The sequence below is a fragment of the Mobula hypostoma genome, chromosome 10 (assembly GCF_963921235.1).
Source record: "Mobula hypostoma chromosome 10, sMobHyp1.1, whole genome shotgun sequence".
Classification (NCBI taxonomy): Eukaryota; Metazoa; Chordata; class Chondrichthyes; order Myliobatiformes; family Myliobatidae; genus Mobula; species Mobula hypostoma.
Genome location: NC_086106.1, coordinates 1673346 through 1699409, shown reverse-complemented (window position 1 = coordinate 1699409; position 26064 = coordinate 1673346). Strand labels below are relative to the sequence as shown.

The 26064-nt window shown below is 45.7% G+C and overlaps 1 protein-coding gene across 1 annotated transcript in view; it reads left to right on the top strand.

Annotated features, from left to right (window-relative positions):
- Positions 1–2732: 2732 nt before the first annotated feature.
- Positions 2733–26064, top strand: part of LOC134352598 (synaptosomal-associated protein 25) — a 219318-nt gene continuing 195986 nt past the window's right edge. The window contains exon 1 of the mRNA XM_063059876.1: positions 2733–2837. The gene's annotated coding sequence lies outside the window, so the exon portion shown is untranslated. The remainder of the gene's footprint in view (positions 2838–26064) is intronic.

Below are 26064 nucleotides of genomic sequence, written 5' to 3'. Positions count from 1 at the left end.
ATCCTGCTTACATGACCACTGACACCAGGCAGGCAATCCTTGAAGAGCACTAATAATGGCTGGGGTCACCCGTCTTGTAAAGACACTGCCCAGAAGGCAGCAATGGCAAATCACTTCTGTAGAATTCGCCAAGAACAATCATGGTCATAGAAAGACCATGATCGCCCACATCATACAACATGACATATAAAGATGCTGGGTGTGATCACTCGAGTCAAGTATGATGTTCTCCGAAGGGGCTGTCCTTTGAATCCTCATGTAGATGTAGAGGCCAGTCTGGGATCCATATATCCCCATCATTGTGGACTTCAGGCATGCCAGGAGCCACACTCACGTCCCCATCTACATCAATGGAGCTGTAGTGGAGCGTGTATCAAGCTTCAAATTCCTTGGTGTCCACGTTTCCGAGGATCTCACCTGGTCCCTGAACTCCTCCATCCTGATCAAAAAGGCACAACAGCGCCTTTATTTCCTGCGGAGCATCAAGAAAGCTCACCTCTGTCCCAGGATACTGACGGACTTTTACCGCTGTACCATTGAAAGCATACTCACCAACTGCATCTCAGTGTGGTATGGCAATTGTCCCGTATCAGACCACAAAGCACTCCAGCCTGTGGTGAAAACTGCCCAGCGGATTATCAGCACCCAATTGCCCACCATTGAGAACATGTACCATAAACGCTCCCTGGGCAGGGCGAAAAGCATTATCAGGGATGCATCTCACCCTAACCATGGACTTTTTACTCTCCTCCCATCCGGTAGGCGCTACAGGAGCCTCTGCTCCTGCACCAGCAGGCACAGGAAGAGCTTCTTCCCTGAGGCTGTGACCCTGCTGAACCTCACATCACAGCACTAAGCAGTATTGCATCCATATTGTACTGTCTCAGTACTTTCATATTTGTGTGCTGTAGCACTTTTTTATTCGCAGTTATTTTGTAAATAACACTATTCTTTGCATTTCTGGCCAGATGCTAAATGCATTTCATTGGCTTTGTATCTGTACTCGGCACAATGACAATAAAGTTGAATCTTATCTAATCTAATCTAATCTAATATTCTGCCCTAATGAGCAACATCTGCACATGACATTGTTTAAGGAGGGGAGGCTGATGCGCAGGTAGCGACCACACAGTCTTTACCGATCGGCCCAGGGTTAGGGACTACCGGCATGGAATGCAAGACATCCGGGGACCCCTCACTGCTGCAGCCTTCTCCATCTTCACTGCCCTTGTGACGTGTCATATCATCTTCCGCCAGCTCCATTGTTGAGGTCTTGGTTGGATCGCTCGTGGTCTGGAGCCTCCCCTTGACCTTTACCACCATGGGTGACCCTACCAGGAGCTAAGCTCCAGGCGGCTTTGATTTCAGGATCTCACAAGCTTCTTGACCATGGCAAGGCGATGATTCTCGGAGAAGTGTGTGATATAATTCTATGTTTAAGGTGAAGTGAAAGAGAGTAGGGTAGTGACAGCCAAAGGGAAACCCGATGCAGAGTTTTGACCTGAAACTGGACAGTTCCTCTCCTTCCACAGAGGGTGCTCGACCCGCTGAGTTCCTCCAGGTTCCGGCATCTGTGGTCTTGTGTCTCTCTTGTCTACGAAAGGGGTTATTTTGGAGCAAGGAGACAGGAATTGTAATGGGATGTGTTCAAGAAACAAAAGGTGATTTAGTTTCATTTACAGGAATAACAATTTTGAAAAGGCAACAATGATTCTTTCCCCTTCAGTTGTTGCCTGATCTGTGATATGTATCTCGTATTACACCACTTCTCCATCATCTGAGCCTGTCCTGCCTGCCTGAGTTTGATCCTCTCCCTTTCTTCTCACTACTACCATCGGGTAGGAGATGCAGGAGTCTCTGGTCCCACACTGCCAAGTTCAGGAACAGTTGCTGGACTCCTGGCCCTCCTTCACTCACCTCAGCGCTGGCTGTACTGCACAACCTGTGGCCTGCAACCTTTGGGCTCCTGGACTGACTTCTCCCCAACTCGGCGCTGAACTGGCTCTGTTCCTGTGGCCTGCAGCCGTCAGCCTCCCGGACCGACTTCACTCACGTCAGCGCAGACCTGCCTCTGCAGCCTGTGGACTCACTCCAGGGGACTGTGCAGCTCGTGTTCTCAGTATTACCTGTTTGTTTTTTAATTATTATTAATTTTGTCCTCTTTTGAATATTGAATATTTGTCAGCCTTGGTGGATTCTATTGCATTTGTTTTTGCTTTCCTGTGGGTGTCTAAAAGAGGATGAAGCTCAGGGTTGTACATGGTTTACATACTTTGATGATACATTTCCTTTGAACTTTCTCTGCCTGTCTGACTGATCTCCCATCAGAATAAAGGGCCAGCAACAGACATCAAAGTTGCTGGTGAACGCAGCAGGCCAGGCAGCATCTCTAGGAAGCGGTACAGTCGACGCTCCGGGCCAAGACCCCTCGTTAGTCCTGACGAAGGGTCCCGGCCTGAAACATCGACTGTACCTCTTCCTAGAGATGCTGCCTGGCCTGCTGCGTTCACCAGCAACTTTGATGTGTGTTGCTTGAATTTCCAGCATCTGCAGAATTCCTCGTGTTTACGAGAATAAAGGGCCATTTGGCCCATCGTTTCCTGCCATCAAAACTGCCGGAATCCATCATCCTGTAAATGGGGAGGGGTCCGGGCACGACGAAAGAACCTGTCAGGTTGAGCTGAGGGGGAGAGGGAGTGTCCGGGCTGCCCAGCGCCCTCGGGGGAATAACGCAGGCATCCACAGTGAGGCAGAGCACCGAGGAGGGAGTGGCGTGGCGTGCGACATCAGTCCTCAGGAGCAGCTCGGCAAGCTTGCAGACCTGAGGAAGATACAAGGTTAGTAGCCCGTTTTAAAAATACAATACAGTATTCCGGAACTCTGACAGTACACACGCATCCCATCTGCAACGAACAGGCGGGCACATTTACTGAGGTTGTGTGCGTTTGATCCTAAACCAGGATGCTGGACGTTTTGAGTGCGTTTACATTTTAAAAGAGGGATGCAGAGAAATGGCGCGATAATGTGATGTGAGCCATATATGAAGTGCGTTGAAAGTTAAAATATTTGACCGGACTGCATCGAGAACCGGCGGGTCTGGGCGTCTCTTGTTCCTGCGGGTGGAAGTGCAGGTGCAGGTTATGTGTGTCGCTGTGAGTGTGTGTGTGTGTGTGTGTGTGAGAGAGAGAGAGGGAGTGAGAGAGTGAGTGAGTAATTAACAGAGAGAGAGAGCGAGGAAGATACAGGAGGAGAAAAAGTGAGGGAGAGGGAGGAGAGAAAGAGGGAAGGGGAGAGGGAGAAGAGGAGAGAGAGACAGAAACGGAGAGGGAGAGGGGAGAGGGGCCGAGGATGAGGGAAGAGGGATGGTGGTAGGTATTTTGTAAATCTGCGAAATCTGAAATACCCCACGTCTCCGGACCGAGTCAGGGACCTCAAGGAACTTGTGGAATAAATTAAGCTTTTTGGCGCTGTGATAAACGGGGGGGGGGGGGATTGATTCCTTTAGTCGGGATCTGTAGGTCGGATAACGCCGAGGAAGTGGTGGTTTTCGCTGTTTTGAGAGCTGTGGATGAAGACAGTAGCGACTCCCACACCTGCTGCACTGGGCTCGCCGTTACCAGTGGTGCCGCATCTTGTCGAGGCGCCTGACAGAATATTAAAACACTTGCATTTATATGGCGCCTTCCGCATCCACGACAGGACGTCCCAAAGTCCTCTGCAGCCAACTGACTGCCTCGCGAATCGCAGTGCAGTCAGCGGGATAAAACGGCCCTTTTGGGTTTTAACCTTCTCCGTCGAGCCTATTTTGAAATAGATTTGAGAAGATCGATTCTACCTGATAATTAGTTTGGCTACGATGGAGTTAAAGGTGGAAAACCGAATGAGGAAATGAAAAAGGCGCAGGGAAAGCAGCAGAAATCAGCCTCTGGAGAGACTGCAGGCAGGGTAGTTTTTAACCTGGTGGCTCATTTGGAGGGGGAGGGGGAGGGGGGCGGTTCCAAATTCACAGGGGTTTTGACGGAATGGATCTGGAATTTGTTGTGGGATGCAGTCTGGAATATCGAGGGACCAGAGAATGTTATTTACGCACGTGATCAGCACAGAAGCAGTCTCTCTCCCAACTGGTCCACATTACCCACCTGAGCTGGTCCCATTGACCTGCGTATGGCCCGTATCCCTTTACAGCAGGGGGTCCCAGCTTGGGGTCCACAGACCCCTTGCTTAATGGTATTGGTCCGTGATGTGAGGAAGGTTGAGCACCCCCTGATTTAAACATATACCGGTCTAAATGTACCGGGACGGCAGAGTGGTTAACACAGCCAGTGACCGGGGAGCAATTCCCGCTGCTGCCTGTCAGAGGTCTGTACGTTCTCACCGTGACCAGGTGGGTTTCCTCCGGGTGCTCCGGTTTCCTCCCACAGTCCAAAGACGTACCGGTTGGTAGGTCAATTGGTCATTGTAAATTGTCCCGTAATGAGGCTGGGGTTAAATTGGGGGTTTGCTGGGCGGTGCAGCTCAAAGGGCCGGAAGAGCCTGTTCCAAGCTGTGTCTCTAAACAAATAAATGGCTTTTAAACATTGTAATTACATCCACCTCTGCCACTTTCTCCAGTAGCTCGTGGAAAAAGTTTCCCCCCTCCTCTTCAAATCTGTCCCCTCCCATTATAAACCTGTGCCCTCTAGTTTTAGGTTCCTCTACCTGGGGGGATGACTGTGACCTTATCAGATCAGGCAGATTCCGCAGGAAGGAAAAACGAGTCGCTTCATCTTGCTGCCTGACCTGCTGAGTTACTCCTGCATTTTGTGTTACTCAATACGTGTTACTCTGCATTTCCATTTCTTTATTATCTAGAATGCTTTACTGGACAAGCTATTGGAAACAGATTTACAACTATTTGCAAAAGGGTGAAATATACAGTCCTGAGAACAAGTCTTAAACAGATATACTCTATATAGCCAGAGTGGCTGAGACCTGTGCAGGGTACTGTGTTTGTCAACGTGGAGCGGAGAGCGAGTCTATAAATCTGCTGGGAGCAAAGGATGTTGGGAATGGCGAGAGTGGAGTGCCACAGGAAGGATGTGGGACAGGTGGCAGAGAAATGCCAGGGCAGAGGGTGATGTGGGTGCAGACACACCCAGCCCTGAGACACTGGGCAAGGTCATTTGATTCCAAACAATTGGTTTATTGATCATTACAGATTGTCTCTCTAGTGCTTCCCACTCCCTCCCCTCTCTGTTCCCCTTTTCCCAATCATGATTCCCCTCTCCCTGCCCCCTTCCCATTCTCAGTCCACAACAGACCCAATTCTGAATCAGGTTTATCATCGCTCAAATAAATGTCATGAAATTTGTTTTTGGTGGCAGCAGTACAGTGCAGTACATAAAACTACTACAGTACTGTGCAAAAGTCTTAGGCTCCCCAGCTACATATATGTGCCTAAGACTTTTGCACAGGACTGTACTTAGAGAGTGGTTGCAGGAGAGGAGATACATCTCTCCCAAAGGAGGTGTCAGGTGCTCCTCCACTCCACCAGCCTGCAGGCCACCCTTGGGTACCTTAGCAATGCTTCGCCCCCCACCACCCCGATCAGGGTCACATGAAGCCACGGGAGCAGGTGGTGGATGGTCGTATGAGCAGCTGGTGCAGATCACAAGTCCTGGTTATGTGACCACTGACGCCAGGCAGACAATCTCTGAAGAGTATGGATAATGGCTGGGGTCACCCATCTAGGCAGAAGAAGGCAATGGCAAACCACTTCTGTAGAAAAATTTGCCAAGAACAATCATGGTCATGGAAAGAACACGATTGCCCACATCATATGACAAGGCACATAAGGAAAGAATGAACGTACTTAAAGAGGAAAGAGGTTGTAGGGGAAGGTCAATAATCAGATTGATTATTTAAACCTGATATGTGCAATAACAGGCTAATATTTAAGATGGGATACTTCATCTGCCAATTAAACTGGATTCTGGGCAGCTGGGCAAAACATTCTGCAAACTCTAATTTAAAAATGGATCACCTTTGGACCGTGCAATACATGATCACAATCCCCAGGTGAAAAGTATTCAGGGAAATTAATTTTCAGGGTGGAAGGGATTTAGTGAACCAGATTTTTTTTAATAACAATGTTGTAGTTTCCTGGTCATTACTGAGACTGGACAGATATTTTATTTTCAATTCTAGACTATTATGTGAATTTTAATTCCACAGTTGGACTCACATCTTTGGATTGTTTAATCAGGTTTATTGTCACTGACATATGTCGTGAAATGTGTTGCTTTTTTTGGCAGCAGTAAAGTGCAATACATAAAAAATACTATAATTTACAATTACGTATATATAGTATACAATAATATATAGACAATTGAATTGAATTAACTTTATTCCTTACATCCTTCACATACATGAGTAGTAAGAATTTTTACATTACGTCTCCATCTGACTGTGCAGTGTGCAAATTATAATAAGTTGTAATAAATAGTATGTACAACAGGACAATCAATATAAGATAGAAAACAGTTGTGTCGGCATGAATTAATCAGTCTGATGGCCCGGTGGAAGAAGCTGTTCCAGAGCCTGTTGGTCCTGGCTTTAATGCTGTGGTACAGTTTCCCGGATGGTAGCAGCTGTAACAGTTTGTGGTTGGGGTGACTCGGGTCCCCAGTGATCCTTCAGGCCCTTTTTACACATCTGTCTTTGTAAATGTTCTGAATAGTGGGACGTTCACATCTACAGATGCGCTGGGCTGTCCGCACCACTCTCTGCAGAGTCCTGTGATTGAGAGAAGTACAGTTCTCATACCAGACAGTAATGTAGTCGGTCAGGATGCTCTCAATTGTTCCCCTGTAGAAAGTCCTTAGGATTTGGGGACTCATGCCGAACTTCTTCAATCGTCTGAGGTGAAAGTGGTATTGTTGTGCTTTTTTTTTCACTACACAGCCGGTATGTACAGATTAATTGAGGTCCTTGGTGATGTGTATACTGAGGAATTTGAAGCTGTTCACCCTCTTAACCCCAGATCCATTGATGTCAATAGGGATGAGCCTGTCCACATTCCTCTTGGAGTCTACAACCAGCTCCTTTGTTTTTGCAACATAGAGGGAGAGGTTGTTTTCTTGATACCACCGTGCCAGGGTGAGGCTTCTTCGTAGGCTGCCTTGTTATTATTTGAGATAAAGCCAATCAGTGTAGTGTCGTCAGCAAATGTAATTAGCAGATTGGAGCTGTGGGTGTCAACACAGTCGTGGGTGAACAGAGGGTAAAGGAGGGGCTTAGGACACAGCCATGGGGGCTCCTGTGTTGAGGGTCAGAGGGGCAGAGGTGAGGGAGCCCACTCTTACCACTTGCCAGCAGGAAATCCAGGATCCAGCTGCACAAGGCAGGGGGAAGGCCGAGGTCTCTGAGCTTCTTGTCAAGCCTGGAGGGAATGATGGTGTTGAATACTGAACTGTAATCCAAGAACAGCATTCTCACATAAGCATCCTTCTCTAGGTGTGTAAGGACAGTATGTAGAGCTGTGGCTATTACATCATTTGTCGATTAGTTGTGTCCATTGGTGAACTGTAGGGGGTCCAGTGTGGGTGGTAGCATACTGCAGATGTAGTCCTTGACCAGCCTCTCAAAGTATTTGCTTATTATTGAAGTGAGTGCCAGTCGTTCAGATGTGTTACCTGGGTCTTTTTATATATAATTCTTTTCCAGACAGCTGATGAATCCAAAGGAATGGCAGAGACCAATGTAGTCTGGCGCCAGCAACATCACAGGGGATGGTAGTCAGCGTTGAGCTCAATGTTGCTCTGCCTTGGGGACTCCAGCTCCAAATTTTTCCTCAGGGTTTACTCGCCCTTGAGTGCGTATAACCACGAGGCAGCGGAGGCTTGAGATCAGAGGTGTCCTTCTGGGTGAGCTGCCAACCACGGCAAATGAGCCCCATCTGCCCAATGTGACTGGTTTTAAGGAGCCAGTAACCCGCCTTTGCCCCTTCTCCTGTCAGTAGAAATGGTTCCGCCAGGTCTAGTAGCTAAACCACACGTGAAGGCCAGGAGCTGGACTGGTTGTCAGAGGCTATTTGAGATGCGTGCCATTGGGAGCATTTAATACTGAAGATAATGGGAGCTTATCATCCCTACCACCTCCCCAAACTTATACAGTACAAAAAGAGAGTAAAACTAGTGAGGCAGTGTTCACTGGTTGGTTCATGGATAATTCAGAAGTCTGACTGTGTGGCAGTATAAGCTGTTCCTGAAACATTGAGTGTGTGTCTTCAGGCTCCTGTACCTCCTCCCTGATGGTAACAATGAGAAGACATTGTTAGTCCAGATCTCCTGAGTTACTCAATCTGTAATGCACCCACTGCAATTCAAGTCTCCATTGATCATCCTCCTGTATCTTTCAACCTAAACACCGAGATGTTATTGATTAGAGAGCGTTGAGCAGGCGCAAGTTAGCATGTCAGTCACGTGCACCTAGTCTGGTAGGAAATACCTGATGCTTAGTATAGGGAAGTGAAAATCAAAGTAATTTCTGATGCTAGAAATCTCTTCCAGTAGATTTTCAAGTTCGAGTTTTATTGTCATTTAGTCATATCTATGTGCAGAGCTAAATGAGGCCAAGGTGCAAAACACAATACATGCAGTCACTCACAGCATAGAGCACATACCATTACAATAGCACATACAGTCGCAAAATAATATTAGCACAAGTCTCTGAGTTTATGTACTGTGTTTTGCACCTTGGCCCCAGAGGAACATTGTTTCGCTTAGCTGTATATTTGTCTACAGTCGAATGAACAATAAACTAGAACTTGAAGGAGAAAGGTCAGAGTACATTTGTTATCACAGTACGTGTAAATTATACAACCTTGAGATCCCTCTCCTTACAGGCAGCCACAAAACAAAGAAACCCAAAATAACCAGGGTTTGATTGGACACGGCATCAAAGGATACAAGGAGAAGGCTGAGGAGAGGACAAAAAGATCAGCCATGATTGGATGGTCGAGCAGACTCGATGGGCCAAATGGCCTAATTCTGCTCCTATGTCTTATGGTCTAACCCATAAAAAAAGACTGCCGAATACTCAATGTGGAGAGAGAGAATAAAAAACAAATTGTGCAAACAGTAAAAGTAAGCAAATAGCATTCAGAGCAAAAGTGAAGCCCAGAGCAGCCATAGCAGACCATAACTTCATCCTCAGTTCAGCGCGGAGCCAAGTAAACATCATGGATCCCAGAGCAGGCTACAGCCTCAGCCTCCGTTCAGCACAGAGCCAAGTAAATGTCATGGAGCCCAGAGCAGGCCACAGCCTCATCCTCAGTTCAGCACAGAGCAGAGTGAACATTGCAGAGAAGCGAGTGGTAGAATTTAGGGCTGGAGTTCCCAATCTTTTTCATGCCATGGACCCTTACCATTAAATGAGGGGTCTGTGGACCCAGGTTGACACCCGTTGCTTTCGGGCCAAGGCATCTGTAGGCATAGACATGCACCAGAAACCAAAACTGAAGCAACAGAGGTAAAACCAATGGAGCTGAGAAAACTACACAAGCTGCACAAGGCAGGATGGTGGAAAGATTTGAATGGAGTATTTATCAACAGCATTGGAAGTAGAATGGAGCATTGAACTCATGCCAGTCTTTTGTATGTAATTTACTTAGAAAAGAGCTAGTTTACAGAGCAGAGGAAACAGAAACTATATCAAATACAAGACAATTTTGTCAGGAAATATGTAGTTAATTACAACAGTCTGACTACCGGGCTTCATTGTGCTGAACTGCAGTCTCTGTCAAGGTCATGGCTCAAACTTTATTGTATTTGTTTGTTTATTCATTTATTTAGTGGTACAGTGTGGAATAGGCCCTATTGGTCCTTCGGTTGCACCACCCAGCATCCCCAGACGACCCCTGATTTATCTCTGACCTAATCACGGGACAATTTACAATGACCAATTAACCTATAATTGGTATGTCTTTGGACTTTGGGAGGAAACTGGAGCCCCTGGAGAAAACCCATGCATTCCAAGGGGAGGACGTACAAACTCCCTGCGAAGGATGCCATGATTGAACTCTGAACTCTGACACACCAAGCGTTAGTAGCGTCACGCTAACTGCTACACCACTATTAGGATCATAGTGATGGTCTTAGAGACAGAACAGGGAGTTAGGGGTCAGGTTGTGGTTTAGGGATAGGGATGAGGGAGAATTAGAGATCAGGCTGGAGACGAGGCCTCTGCTTTACATTCAAAAGCCAGTGAGGTGGAAAAGTGACAAAGGACATCGGTGATCGGTCAGACCAGCATGGACAAAGGCAGGTGAATTTGGTAATTAGTCCATTATTGTCACATGTACTGAGATACAGCTTTCCCAACACCTTTTGTGTGTCCTTTTTCTTCTTCAGCCTACCACCCCTACCGGGGTGTAGACCACCATCAGCAGATTGCCAGAGTCCTCTGTCCCGGGCCGATAGAAGGTTAAACAGCTTTCACCGCACAACTTCATACATCTTCGAGGCGAAGGTCCTTCCTGTCCCAGGAATGAGGTCTTTGGAGCTTCTGTTGGTGTTTCTGCAGCTCTGGGTTTTTATGGAATGGAGTTGCTAGCGCCATGTTAAACCCTTCTCCTTTCATAGCCGGACTTGGAATTGTCCATTGCAGAGTTTTTTTTGTGTGCTGCTCCAGTGAATCGCCTCGTTCTGCATGTCATCCATACAGATCGTACCGAGGCACAGGTACAGTGAGGTAGACCAAAGGGAAATGCAGTAACAGAATGGGGATTTCAGTTCCTGGGTCAGGAAGCATGACGTGCAGGTAGACACATACGGTGTCAAGATGATGAGGTAAACAGGCAGATCAAGAGTTGAGCATCTGGAGGTTTCATTTGAAAAATGAGCATTTTACCATTTAGGTGCACAGTACAAAGTTTCTTCTGTCATTCCATAATAAATGTTGGCAATTTATTTTGTAAAGTAGGATTGCTGTTTCCTATATTTGCACACCTTCCAAAGGAAGCATCGAAATCCAGTTTATTATCACTGGCACCTGGCATGAAATTTGTTGTTTTGTGACCGTGGTACAGTGCAAGATATATTACTGTACTAAAAAACTATCGTAAATATGACTATACATAAAAATATTGCTACAAGTAACAATTAATAGTGTGAAATTAGAAATGTGATGTAGTGTTTATTGACCATTCAGAAATCTGGGAGGAGAAGATGGCAGTGCGCCTGCCTGTGCGCAGCTCTCCGGTGAAAAATGATATCGTATCCGTTAAATAGGGGCCGTGGACAATTCTGATTTGATGGAGAATGGACGTGAAAGCACAGAGGAACATCTGGAGAAATTTCTGAAATGCCCGTTCGCTGCTGTCGTTACTGTGGGGTCGGGAATCTTTCGGAGGGTAGGCCTCAAAATCCTGCTTTTGGCAGCCGAGAAGGAGGTCGAATCATTCGGACAGAGATGGCGCTCAGTACTCAGTGCCGAAGAGCTGATCAGAGCTCGAAGTTTTTGGATGACTCAGAGTCAGATTGTGGTCGGCATGGCAGGGAGAGTTTTTCTTCCTTCTCCCGTCTGCGTGAGATGTGGGACATTTGAGAAACTTTGAACTTTACTGTGCTCACGGACTTTCTTCATCAAGTTATGGTATTGTTACACTGTTGTAACTATACGTTATAATTACGTGGTTTTGTCGGTTTTTTCAGTCTTGGTCTGTGCTGTGTTTTGTGATATCACACCGGAGGAAATAAAGTATCATTTCTTAATGCATGCATTTCTAAATGACAATAAAAGAGGACTACGTGTCTTCATAATCTAAAAAAAAGACCTGATGATGGAGGGGAAGAAGCTGTTCTAACAATGTTGCATGTGGGTCTACAGGCTTCAGGAGACCCCATACAAGGTTCCCCTATTCTGACCAGAATGCTCTCCATGGTAGGCCTGTAGAAATTTGCAGGAGTCAATGGTGATATACCAAATGTTCTCAAACTCCTGATGCTGTTTGTTATAAAGAAGGCACAACATCGGTTATATTTCATTTGGAGTTTGAGGAGATTTTGCAAATGCCTACAGATGTGCCATGGAGAGCATTCTAACTGGCTGCATCGGCGTCCGGTACAGGGGGTTTGGGGGATCGAAGTACGCTGCAGAAATTGTGAACGCAGTCAACTCCATCGAGTCAGGGAAAGCGAGTTTAAAGAAGTTTGACGCCATCCAGGACAAAGCAGCCTGCATTGGCAGCAGTGTACAAAATGGCTGCAGAGCCTGGCATCTGCAAAGACACTGATGCTGGAATCACTGACCTCTGCTAACTTGTGATCCCCACTGCCAAAGAGGACAAGGGTTGCAGGTGCCAGGCTACGCCACCACCTGCAGGGTCCCCTTAATTATACAACATGCCCGATCATCATTCGGGTCTTGGAGCTTCCAACCCATTGTCATTGTGGCAGAGTGACACATACCAATAACCCTCCCAGCCTGTAATGCCCACTGTTTAAAACTCTCCATAGATGCTGCCTGACCTGCTGAGTTCCTCCAGCGGTTTGTGTGTGTGGTGCTCTAGATTTCCAGCATCTGCAGAATCTCATGTGTTTAAGAAATTATGGCAGTAACATAATCAGAAGGAACAGCAGCAGCTCAAGATGGTAGCTTGGCACCACCTTCCCAACGGATGTGCAGATCTTGAAAAGGATCTAAGTTCAAAGTAAATTTATTATCAAAGTGCATATATGTCACCGTGTACAACCCCAAGATTCATTTTCTTGCAGGCATTCCTAGTAAATACAAGGAACACAGTAGAATGAATGCGATCACACCCATGGTAATATTTGTATTGGTTTATCATTGTCACATGTATGGAGACACAGTGAAAAGCTTGCCTTGCATACTGTTCATACAGATCAGATCATCACACGGTATACTGAGCTAGAACAAAGTATAGTACTGTGCAGAAGTCTCGGGCACATCTATACAGCTGGTGCCTAAGACTTTTGCAAAGTACTGTAGTGATTTTATGTATTACACTGTACTGTTGCTGCTGCTGCAAAAACTAATTTCACGACTTATGTGAGTGATGATAAACCTGATTCTGATCTGGGTCTCTATTGTGGACTGAGAGTGGGAAGGGGGCAGGGAGAGGGGAATCACGGTTGGGAAAAGGGGAAGGGAGAGGGGAGGGAGTGGGAAGCACCAGAGAGACATTCTGTAATGATCAATAAACCAATTGTTTGGAATCAATTGACCTTGCCTGGTGTCTCAGGGCTGGATGAGCCTGCATCCGCACTAGCCCCTGCCCGGGCACTCCTCTGCCACCTGTCCTGGACACTTCCATGGCACTCCACTCTCACCATTCCCAGCATCTTTTGCTCCTGCCAGATTGACAAACTCGCTCTCCACTCTACATTGAGAAATACAGTACAGTGCAAGAGTCTTAGGCACCCTATCTGTATATATGTATGTGCCTAAGAGATTTGCACAGTATTTTAAAACATTAACAGTGCAGAATAAAGTGCAAAAGTTATGAAAAAATGTAGTGCAGGTAAACAATAAGATCATAACGAGGTAGATTGTGAGGCCAAGAGTCCATCTGATCTTACAAGTCTAATAGAGCAGGGTAGAAGCTGTCCTTCAACACACTTCCAGGATTTTGTACCTTTTGCTTGATGGGAGGGTGAAGAGGAGAGAATGTCCAGCGAGGTTGGGGTTTCTGATTATGCTGGCTGCTTTGTGTACACAGAGTCTGTGTGCAGTTTCTGTGATGTGCTGAGCTGTGTCCACAACCCTCTGCGGTTGCTTGTGGTCACGCGCAGAACAGTCGCAATGCTAAGCCATTAATCACCCAGAGAGTGTGCTTATTATAAACTGGAGAGAGTCAACAGGGACATGCTGAGTTTCTTTAGCCTCCTGAGGAAGGAGATGTGTTGGTGAGCTTTCTGGACTGTGGTGGGACCAGGAGAGGCTATTTGTGGTGTTCACACCTGGGAATGTGAAGCTCTCGACCTCAACACCAATGCTGATTTAGACAGCAGCATGAGCACTGCTCCCCCTTTCTGAAACTAGTGACCAACTTTTTTGTTGACATTGGCAGAAAGGTTGCTGTCATGACATTCATTTGTTCATTATGTGTTGTGTCAAATGACATCATCATTATGTGTCATGTCATATGACGTGGGCATTCATGGTCTTTCCATGATCATGATTGTTCTTGGCAAATTTTTCTACAGAAGTGCTTTGCCATTGTCTTCTTCTGGGCAGTGTCTTTACAAGATGGGTGACCGCAGCCATTATCAATACTCTTCAGAGATTGTCTGCCTGGTGTCAGTGGTCACATAACCAGGACTTGTGATCTGCACCGGCTGCTCATACGACCATCCACCACCGGCTCCCGTGGATTCACGTGACCCTGATCGGGGGCTAAGCAGGTGCTACACCTTGCAGGTTAGCGGAGGGAACGAGTGCCTTACACCTCTGGTCCAGACGTATCTCCACCCTGCCACCCAAATATTGTCATGATACCACGTCACTAGGCTCGCAGTCTCATTCCTGTACTCCAACTCATTGTTATTTGAGATGCAGCCCACTACAGTGGTATCACTTACAAACTGGAGCTGGAGCAGAATCTGGTCACACTGTGGGGCTAACTCAGATAGACGCACTCGTCGTCATAGACAAGTTGCGATAAATGGCCTGTTTCTATGCTGTGCATGTAATTCTATGACTCTGGTTCCCCACCCCTTTACATAGGATGCAGCTGCTTGAAATTGTGAAAAGATGCGTTTAAAATATGCAAGCTAAAGATATTGGTGTTCTGTGACTCAGTTTAGTTGTTTTCAGTGGTGGTGGTAGGGGACTGTGTGTGTGTGTGTGTGTGTGTGTGTGTGTGTGCGCGCACGCGCGCAATGGGGCTTTTGTTGTTGTTTTGTTGCTTGTTGTGTTCTGTGTTGTTCTGCTGAGCATTGTGGGTATATGATGTTGGCGCTGGAATGTGTGGCAACACTTGTGGGCCGCCCCCAGCACACCCTTGGTTATTTTGATTGCAATGCAATGCATTTCACTTTGTGTTCCAATGTACAGTACACGTAATAAATAAGTTTTAATTTTTGAATCTTAAAAACAAGCTAAGCACTCTAGTCATGATGAGATGTGGTTACCAAGAAATATGTCTACCGTAGAAAACAATGAGTCGGGACCTGGAAGCGAGAGCTACCAATCAGCTCCTGGTAACACACACGAAATGCTGGAGGAGCTCAGCAGGCCGGGCAGCATCTATGGAGAAGAGTACAGTTGACGCTTTGGGCCAAGACCCTTCAGCAGGGCTCTTCTTCATAGATCTTGCCTGGCCTGCTGAGTTCTTGTTTGTAACCAGCTCCTGGTATCTGATTTCGGAGTGGTATGATAAACTTTTTTGCCCATATCCTTGGCCATGAGGGAATTTGCTTGCCTGGATGCTTCCCGGGATTCGTTGAGGCTGGGTGGACACTGGTGTGTCACAGTGGCCTTCTGTTGTCAGTGAACATGCCAGAGCTTCAGGTACACAAAATTCTGGAGGATCTCAGCAAGTCGGACACCAACTATGGAGGGAAATAAACAGTTGATGTTTCAGGCCGAGACTCATCATCAGGAGTGATAAAGAGGGTCAGCTCAAAATGCCAACTATTGGGTGTTCTCTTTTTTGCGGAAAATGAACAGTTTGTCACCCATCACAAGGGTGGCTCTGAGATTTCAGTTGCCTGTCTCATTAATTGTCCAACCCCTGACATTTGTGTCTGAGTACTCACTGTCACTTATCTATTTATTGAGGTAGAGCACGGAACAGGCCCTTCCGGCCTTTTGAGCCACGCCTTCCAGCAATCCTCGCCTAATCACAGGACAATTTACAATGACCAATTAACCTACCGACCGGTCCGTCTTTGGGCTGTGGGTAGAAACCATAGCAGCGGGAGGAAATCCACATGGTCACAGGGAGAACGTACAAACTCTTTACAGACAGTGGTGGGAATTGAACCCGGGTCGCTGGTACTGTAAAGCGTTGTGCTAACCACTAGGCATCCATGCTATCTCAACTAATGCAGGCATGAGGGACAACATTTCATCTCCTGCCTGTTGCAACCCATGGATAACAAATTACAGCAAGAAATAGAAAAAGTGTGTCAGAAGGGCAATGTCATAATAATCGTTGGGGAATTTAGCATGAAAGTGGATTGGGAAAACCAGGCCAGTACTGGACCTCAAGAGAGAGAATTTGTAGAATGTCTAAAGGATGGCTTTTTAAAACAGCTTGTTGTTGAGCCCACTAGGGGATCGGTTGTGCTGGATTGGGTGTTGTGCAATGATTTAGAGGTGATAAGAGAGCCTGAGGTTAAGGAACCCTTAGGGAACAGTGAACACAATATGATCGAGTTCACTTTGAAATTTGAGAAGGAGAAACTAAATTCCAATGTGTCGGTATTTCAGTGGAATAAAGGAAGTTACAATGGCGTGAGAGGGGAACTGTCCAAGGTTGACTGGAAAGGGACACCAGCAGGAAGGACAGCAGATCAGCAGTAGCTGGAGTTTCTGTGAAAAATGAGGGAAGTGCAAGACAGATATATTCCAAATAAGAATTTTCGAATGGAAGAAAGACACTACCGTGGCTGACAAATGAAGTCAGAGCCACAGTAAAAGCAAAAGAGAGGGCATACAAGGAAGCCAAAGTTAGTGGGAAGATAGAGGATTGGGAAGCTTTTAAAAACTTGCAGAAGGAAACTAAGAAGGTCATTAGGAAGGAAAAGATGAATTGTGAAAGGAAGCTGGCGACTAATATCAAAGAAGATATGAAAAGCTTTAAGTGTATAAAGGGTAAATGGAGTCAAGGGTAGATATAGGACCAATAGAAAATGATGCTGGAGATATTGTAATGAGAGATGCAGAGATGGCAGAGGAATGGTGGAGCAGTCTCGATGGGCCGAATGGCCTACTCCTGCTCCTATATCTTATGGTCTTATGGTAGTATTCCAGCTTTACGTACTCTTTCTTTCTAACTACGTCAGAATTGGCCATGTCTGTCTGTCATCATGTTGGGTCAGTTTTTCTTATTCTAGGTTGACCTGCTGGAGATGTCTCGCAGCCTTACTGTTTACAAACACTGGAGCACAATGTTTATAACTGCCTTCGTTACTAGATTTGGTCTCACCCTATCGGTGATGCTTACTTTCGTCATAGCAACACGGCACAGTACAGGCCCTTCAGCCCGCAATGCTGTTCCAAAATTTAACCCACTCCAGATCAACCTGACAATCTAATCCTTACCTTAAATATTTCACTGTTATTTCCCTCAACTGCTTCCCATGGTATTGACTGTCACATTCTAACCACTGTTGTGCATCAGTCACATTCTCAATCGCGTCTGGAATCTTTGTATGGCTTTATTTTATTGACACTTCCAGACAATTTCAGAAGGAGAACGTACGCTCAGTGTCCACTTCATTAGGTACACCTGTACACCTGCTCATTAATGCAAATATCTAATCAGCCAATCATGTGGCAGCAACTCAATACATAAAAGCATGCAGGCATGGTCAAGAGGTTCAGTTGTTTTTCTGGCCAATCATCAGAATGGGGGAGAAATGTGATCTGAGTGGCATTGACTGTGGATTGATTGTTGGTGCCAGATGGAGTGGTTTGAGTATCTGAGAAACTACTAATCTCCTGGGATTTTCATGCACAACAGTCTCTACAGTTTACAGAGAATGGTGCGAAAAACAAAAAAACATCGAGTGAGCAGCATGTGGGCTAAAAGGCCTAGTTAATGAGAGAGGTCAGAGGAGAATGGCCTGACTGGTTCAAGCTGACAGTAACTCAAATAACCATGTGTTACAACAGTGGTATGCAGAAGAGCATCTCTGAATGCACAACACGTCCAACCTTGAGGTGGATGGGCTACCACAGCAGAAGATCACACTGGGTCCACTCCTGTACCTAAAAAAGTGGCTATTGAGTGTATGTTCACAACATCTTGCCCCACCATTTCTCCAATAGAAGCTAACTTCTTTTTCTCTCCTTTCCCACTTCAGATGAAGGATGACGGACGTGAAACATTAACTGTTTTTCTCTTTTCACAACACGATCTGACCTGTCTGAGTCATTCCTTTATTTTCAGTGTTTAGTACATGCTATGTGTTTAATTTTCTTTAACCCTTAAACCTGTGGCCCTGCACCTGAAAGGAAGAATTTCCCTCTATCTACTTATTAATAATGTCCGTATTGGTTCTCAAGTGGGAGTAGTTTGGCAGTGATTTGGGAGGGTGTGTAGGTGGCAGGTGGTAAATTGCAGACTTTGCAGCTGCACCAGTTGTGGGTGTGTATTGTACACGTCCTGACAATAACAGACCCATATTGAGATGGGGGTGAAATTCTCCTCAGTAAATTGGAACAGAACCCCTGGTGCTCCATTCATTATATGAATGCCGGAGTTGAATTAGTCATATTGTTATGGTGGTGGGGGCTGTTGATGTAGCACCGCTGTCTTGGAGGCAGCAAAGCAGATTCATAAATCTCATTTGTGCAGGGAAAGCGATGACTCTGGACGGGCACTATCAGCCTTAGTATGCATCTCACAGAATCCCGACGAGCTGCGTGCTGGAAGGTGGCTCTTTCCGTACACTATTGGAGCATATTACTCTTCACCGCCGAACCGTATAGTGACCAATTTGGTAGTAATACTCTGAAGGCACTCCTTTTATTCTGGGTCTAAAGTCCTTTAGGAGTAGGGAGAAGGAAGAGATCGCCATTCAAATAAAAACTAGAGTGATATGATTAACCTTAGAGACAGCTTTCGGCTCGAGTTTAATCGGTACCAAGCTCACTGCACATTATTCAATTATTTTCAAAATCATATATCCCATAATTTGCCTCACAGACCTTATTTTCCTCTAGCAAAGGTATCATTTTCCTGGTTAGAGTAAAGCAATTTCATAGAGGGGTGCAATGTTGGAATGGGTTTTGAGGGAGCATGCCAGATCAAAGAAAATTTTTATCAAAGTATATTTATGGTACCTTATACTACCTTGAGATTCATTTTCGGGCTGGCATTTACAGAAAATGACAATGTTTACAAACAACGAGGCATAAACAAAGACTGATAAATGGCCATTGTACAAAAGAAGACAAATTTTCTCTTCCGAGATGATATTCCCAGTGTCAGGTGGGTGAGAGCGTACAGGTTTATCGGGTGGGTGAGAAGGTAGAGATTTATCAGGTGGGTCAGAGGGTACAGATCTATCAGGTGGGTGGGAGGGTAGAGATCTATCGGGTGGGTGAGGGGGTAGAGATTTATCGGGTGCATGGGGGGTAGAGATTTATCGGGTGGGTGGGAGGGTAGAGGTTTATCGGGTGAGTGAGGGGGTAGAGATTTATCGGGTAGGTGGGGTAGAGATTTGTCAAGTGGGTGAGAGGGTAGAGGTTTATCAGGTGGGTGAGAGGGTAGAAGTTTATCAGGTGGGTTAGAGAGTACAGATTTAATGGAAACAGTAAAAGAATCAATGGAGAGAGGAAGGAACATTTTGTAACACACTGCGAGTTTGTAAGATGATTTAAGAGGCACTTCGATAGGTACATGGAAGGGGCAGGGGCTTGTGGGCTGAATGCAGGAAATTGGGACTATCTGAATGGGTCCAAGGGATCTAAACCTGTTCTGTATTCCTCTATGACTCTGTCTGGGATGCCTGCAAGAGAAAGTAGGCAAGACATAGAAATGGAATTAGATAACATCCTCAGTTTCACAAGAGGAGAGAAAGCGGGGTGGCCTGGTTGGTGTGTTCAGAGAGTCTGTGTGACCACAGTAATGTTGAATAGCTACCTTATTTCTGCATAAGGACAATTAGATCAGCTTCAGCTCCTCAAATGTTTATATATTGAAATCTGTAAGTGAAAGGCTAAGAATTAAATTATCGATGAAGACAGGCAAAGGTAATCATTGGTCAACATTATGCATCTGATTAAAAAGCTCTTAGATAATGGGAGAGAAGGAAGACTACGCACAGGGAAGTTAAAGCAGTCCATCTAATTACTTGTTGAGATACAGCACGGAATAGGCCCTACTGGCCCAGTTTCAATCTGAATCTGATTGTGATTCTGATCCTGAAGTGAAAACAGAAAACATTGAAAATGCTCAAAAGTCAGGCAGCCTCTGTGGGGAGAAAGTCTCATTCATGGTTCAGGAGAATGAGCTTTCTTCAGGATGGGGAAGAGGCAGGACTGAGATTATCCACCACGATCTGTGATGCAGTGTGGAGCAGGAGGGACTAACCGACACGGGGGCTGGTAGTTGGTATGATGCATAAATGGCCTCAGATTTTGGGAACAACTATATCAATCATTTCTAATGAGGCAGTGATTACTGTCTAACAAATATTTAAAACTCTATAGAGCTTTTATATAAAGCATGTAAATAAAAAATAAAATTGATACAACTGAATGAGTTGGTAAATTGGTTTATTGTCACATGTATGGAGGTACAGTGAAAACTTTCATACTGTTCAATTCTGCACATCAGCACATTGAGGTGGGACAAGGGGAAAGCAGTGACAGAGTGCTGAATAAAGTGTTACAGTTACAGAGAGAGTGCAGTGCAGGTAGACAATAAAGTGTCAAACCATGATGAGGTAGATTGTGGGGTCTCAAGAGTCCAGCTTATTGCATTGGATATCCATTCAATAGTCTTATCACAGGGGGTAGAAGGTGTCCTTGAGCCTGGTGGTTTGTGCTTTCAAACTGTTGTATCGTCTAATCAATGGGAGAGGGGTGAAAAGAGGATGTCCAGGCTGGGTAGAATCCTTGATTCTGCTGGCTGCCTTACTGTGAGAGCGAGAAGTGCAGGCAGAGTCCATGGACGGAGGCTGGTTTCTGTGATGTACTTTGGTGTGTCCACAACTCCCTGCAGTATCTCGTGCTCTTGGGCAGGGCAGTTGCCGTGACAAGCCGTGATGCATCTGGCCAGGGAGCTTTCTACAGTGCAGGGATTAAAAATTGGTGAGAGTCCAAGGAGGCATGGTGAATTACTTTGGCCCCCTGAAGAAGTAGAGGTGTTGATAAGCTTTCTTGACCGTGGTATATACGGGTTGGTGATGTTCACCCTGACGAACTTGAATCTATCAACACCCTTGGGTTCAGCACTGTTCATGTAGACTTGAGCATGTGCACCAGCCCCTCCCACCTCCCCCCCCTTCCTGAAGTCAATGACCGGCCCTTTTGTTTCGTTGACATTGAGGGAAAGGTTATTATTGTGGCACCATGTCACAGTGCTCTCTATCTCCTCCTGTACTCTGACTCATCATTATTTGAGATTTGACCCACTACAGTGGCATCATCTGCAAACTCGTCCAAGGATTTGGAATGGAATCTGGCCATAAACACCAAGAGATTCAGCCAATGCTGGAAATCAGGAGAAACATACACAAAGTGCTGGGGGGTCTCGGCAGGGCAGGCAGAATCTATGGAGAGGAACTAACAGTTGACATTTCAGGCTGAGACCCTTCATCAAGACTAGAAAGGAATGGGGAAGATACCGGAATAAGAAAGTGGGAAGAGGGAGAGGAGGACAAGCTGGAAGGTGTTTGGTGAACAAGAGAAAATCTGCAGATGCTAGAAATCCAAGCAACACACACAAAATGCTGGAGGAACTGAGCAGGCCAGGAGGCATCTGTGGAAATGAATAAACAGCAGAGATTCTGCAGATGCTGGAAATCCAGAGCAACACACACAAAATGCTGGAGGAACTGAGCAGGCCAGAAGGCATCTGTGGAAATGAATAAACAGCAGAGATTCTGCAGATACTGGAAATCCAAGCAACACACACAACACGCTGGAGGAACTCGGCAGGCCAGGCAGCATCTATGGAAGATGGTACAGTTGACCTTTTGGGCCGAGACCCTTGGGCAGGATGAGGTGTTAGGTGAAGCCAGGTGGGTGGGGCTGGAGAAGAAGAAATCTGATGGGAGAGGAGTGTGGACCGTGGGAGAAAAGGAAGAAGGAGTTGATAGGCAGGTGAGGAGAAGAGGTAAGAGGCCAGAGTGGAGAATTGAAGAAGAGAGAAGGGGGGAGGGGAAATCAATGTTCATGCCATCAGGTTGGAGGCCACCTAGACAGAATATGAGGTGTTGCTCCTCCAACCTGAGAGTGGCCTCATCATGGCAGAAGAGGAGGCCATGGACTGAATTGTCAGAATGAGAATGGGGACAGGAATTAAAGTGGTTGGCCGTGCAGCCACAAGTGCACAAGGAGTAGAATGAGTAGCTGAGAATGCAGCCTTGTTGAGTACTGGTCTTGAGAGTAATGATAACCAATGCATTGCTCCCTATCCTTAATGATTGTACTCTGTTGTACTCTAATCAATCCAGTTACAAAGGAATGTGTTGACTCCCAGGTTTAGGAGTTTGGAGATGAGATTGTTTGGAATTATAGTATTGAAGACAGGTGTATTCAAGAAACAATATCTAACATAGGTGCCCTTACCATTCAGATACTCTAGTTGTGAGCGTAGGGCAAGAGAGATAGTAACCACTGCAGACTTGTTTTGGCGGTATGACAATTGTAGTGGGTCAAAGTTATTTAGGAGGCGGGTTTTAAAATACACCTTGACCAGCCTTTCAAATCAAGTCCTGAGGGTGGATGTCACAACTACTGGGGGTAGTCATTAAGACACACTGCCTTGTTCGCTTCATAGTACAACTAAGTATCAGCCACGTGAAGGAATGGATTGGCATCAATAGGTCTGCTGAGCCAGTTGTGACTCCTTTGGGATTTTATAACAATCAGTAGCTCTGTGGACCAATTTAATTTGTAACAGATTTTTTAAAGCTAACTTCATATTGTTGCTGGCTTTTGTAGAAATGAATATCACTTTGGTCTTCCCTGGTCATAGAACATTAGACATAGATAAGGAAACCTCTGGTTAATTTAAGACCATAAGACAGAGGAGCAGAATTGGGCCATTCAGCCCATCGAGTCTTCACTACCATTCCATCATGGCTGATTTATTATCCCTCTTAACCCTATTCTACTGCCTTCCCCCTGTAACCTTTGACATCTTTACTAATCAGGAACCTAGCAAACTCCACTTTAAATATACCCAATGACCTGGCCTCTACAGTCATTTCTGGCAATGAATCCCCTTGGTGAAAGAAATTCCTCCTCATCTCTATCCTTGTATTTTGGAGAATAACCCCCTGTTCCTAGAGTCCCTCACTACAAGAAACATCCTCTCTATGTCCACTCTCTCTAAGGTTTCACTATTCGATAGATTTCAGTGAGACCGCCCCCCCCCCATTCTCCTAAATTCCAGAGAGTACAGGCCCAGAGCCATCAAACTCTTTCATTCCTGGGATCATTCTCCCAAACCTCTCTGGACTCTCTTCAATGCCAACACATACTTTCTGAGATACTTGAATTCATTCATCTGCTGACTCAGTACAGTACCATCTGGAAGAAACTGGGAAACTTCAGTGTCCATCTCCAAGGTTGGATTGGTGAGTCAGTACTGTACCACATTGAACACCACCTGGAGAAATCTGGGAGACTTCAATGACAATCTTCAACATTGGTTCGGTGAATCAGTACTATACCATGTTGAACACCACCTGGAGAGATCTGGGAGACTTCAGTGTCCAAGGTTGCATTGGTGACAGGTCCTGAAAGTAGTAACGGCCTGTGGCAAACAGTAAGCGAATCAACATGAGGAATACATCTTTATGACCTTGTCCTCCCCGTTACTGACACATTGCTGCCACGGGAGTATTGGAAAGTGTCCTTCAACAGACAACAGAGCATCTTCATATTGAGGGCAGACACATCAGTTCCAGCATTAATGGGTCTAGTATCTCAAAACTGAGAAAAATGCATAGATGTATTCGCTCTGATCCATTATCTTATGGCCCTTCTCGTGCCAGTACCACTGTTCTGTGGACCAAACCTGGTTGAAAAACAAACCTATTAATGAGGTGATGAACTAAATTATGAGGCAAAGGCTAGGATTATAAAATGTAGCTTTACTTGTCATATGTACATCGAAGCAGCAAACATACGGTGAAGTGCTGTGTTTTGTGCCAACAAACAGCGGAGATGAGGCCGTGCTGGAGGCAGCCCACAAGTGTTGCCACGCTTCTGGCACCAACATAGAATGCCCATCATTTGCCAATCCTGACCTGTATATCTTCAGGATGTGCGAGGAAGTCCACGCGGTCACAGATTTGCCTGTCAGTCCAAGTAGTGTTGATCCTATGAAGGGAACCCATTTTGATTTTCAAAATAACACAGCTGGTAGAGGCAATCAGAAATTGGAGTACTGCCCAAACAAGCTGTTCTCAATCGTAAAAAGTGAAAGAAAATGTTGTTTGTGCAATAAAGCAGCATTTACTTGCTAATAGCCGTCTCGCCAATGCCCATTTTGGACTTTGCCAAGATCCCCCTAGCACCATACACCTCAATGAAATGTGCTATAGGGACTGACTTTGATGTCAGGACATAACTTGATCGAATGTGGCTTCAAGGAGCCCTGGCAAAACTGAAGGTTCAATGGTTCCATTTAATATCAGAGAATGTATACAACCTGAAATTCTTACTCACAAGCAGTCATCCTTGAAACAGAAAAACATTAGAACCCCAAAGCCCCTCCTCCCGTTCCCATGCACAAGCAGCAGCAGAACATTAACCTTCACCCCTCCCCACCCCGCTCCACCACTCACCATGCAATAGCAACCCCCCCGCCCCCGGGGCCATGATTTAGGGTCCATCAAAATCTACTGTCCATCCCAACACCTCAACAGGCCCCCTCTCGCTCACTAAAGAGGTGGGGAGAGAGGTGAAACACTTCAGAGAGGACACTACTAATGGTCCACCTGACATAGAAGAGAGAGATTGGAGTCTTTTGTGTCCAGTCACCACCATTGTGTTTCCGGCCCAAACGTGTTCTTCTCCCTCACCAATGACATCTATCCTCCATAAGATCAAAAACATGATTGCTAAGCAAGTGAGTAAAATGTATTATCGAAGTATGTATCCGTTACCATATACTTTCCTGAGATTCACATTCTCACCAGCACTTACAGGAATTACAAAGAATAGAATTTATGAAAAACCATACTGAGAAACAATGTGCAAAAGAAGTCAAAGTGTGCAAATAACAAAATTAAACACTGAGACCGTGTCCTTGAAAGTGAGTCGATAGGTTACGGAATCAGTTCAGTGTTGAGGTGAGTAAAGTTATCCATGCCTGTTCAGGAGCCTGATGGTTAAAGGGAAATAATTGTTCCTGAGCCTGGTGATGTGGGATCTGAGCTCCTGTACCTCCTTCCTGATGGCAGCAGTGAGAAGAGAGCATGGCCTGGATGGTGGGGGCCCATGATGCTAGATGCTACTTTCTCGCGGCACTGCTCCTTGAAGATGAACTCAGTGGTGGTCTCGCCCTGAAACGTTGACTCTTTATTCCTCTCCATGGATGCTGTCTGACTTGCCGATTTCCTCCAGCATTTTTTGTGTGTTAGAATAGTGGTCTCAAGGGCTTTCTAATGAAGGCATGATGTCCCATTTTCTTTGGTGCTTGTCAATAAATAAAGTTGCTCCTGTATATGTGCATCTTGCCACAATCAACATCCAGCTATGGGCTAGAAAACAGCGAGGAACATTGGTGCTGCCAAAGGCCGGGCAGTGACCAACTCAATCAAGAGGGAGAAGCTTAACCATCTACTCCTGATGACCATTTTGACCAGCTACCAAGGCTAAAAGAGTAGATCAGAGGCTGAGTATCTGATGGTCATTGACTCACCTCCTGACACTCCAAAGTCCTTCTACCACCTCCAAGACACAAGGGAGATATGTGATGGAATGCTCAATAAATTGTGTGGTTGAGTGCAAAGCCAACAAATACATAATACTACAGACCACAAGACATAGGATCAGAATTTAGCCGTTCAGCCATTGAGCTTGCTCCGCCGTTCTATTGCAGTTGTTTTATTATTCCTCTCAACCCCATTCTCCTGCCTTCCCCCTGTAACCTTTGACGCCCTTTCTAATCAATAACATAGACCTATCCTCTATAGCCATCTG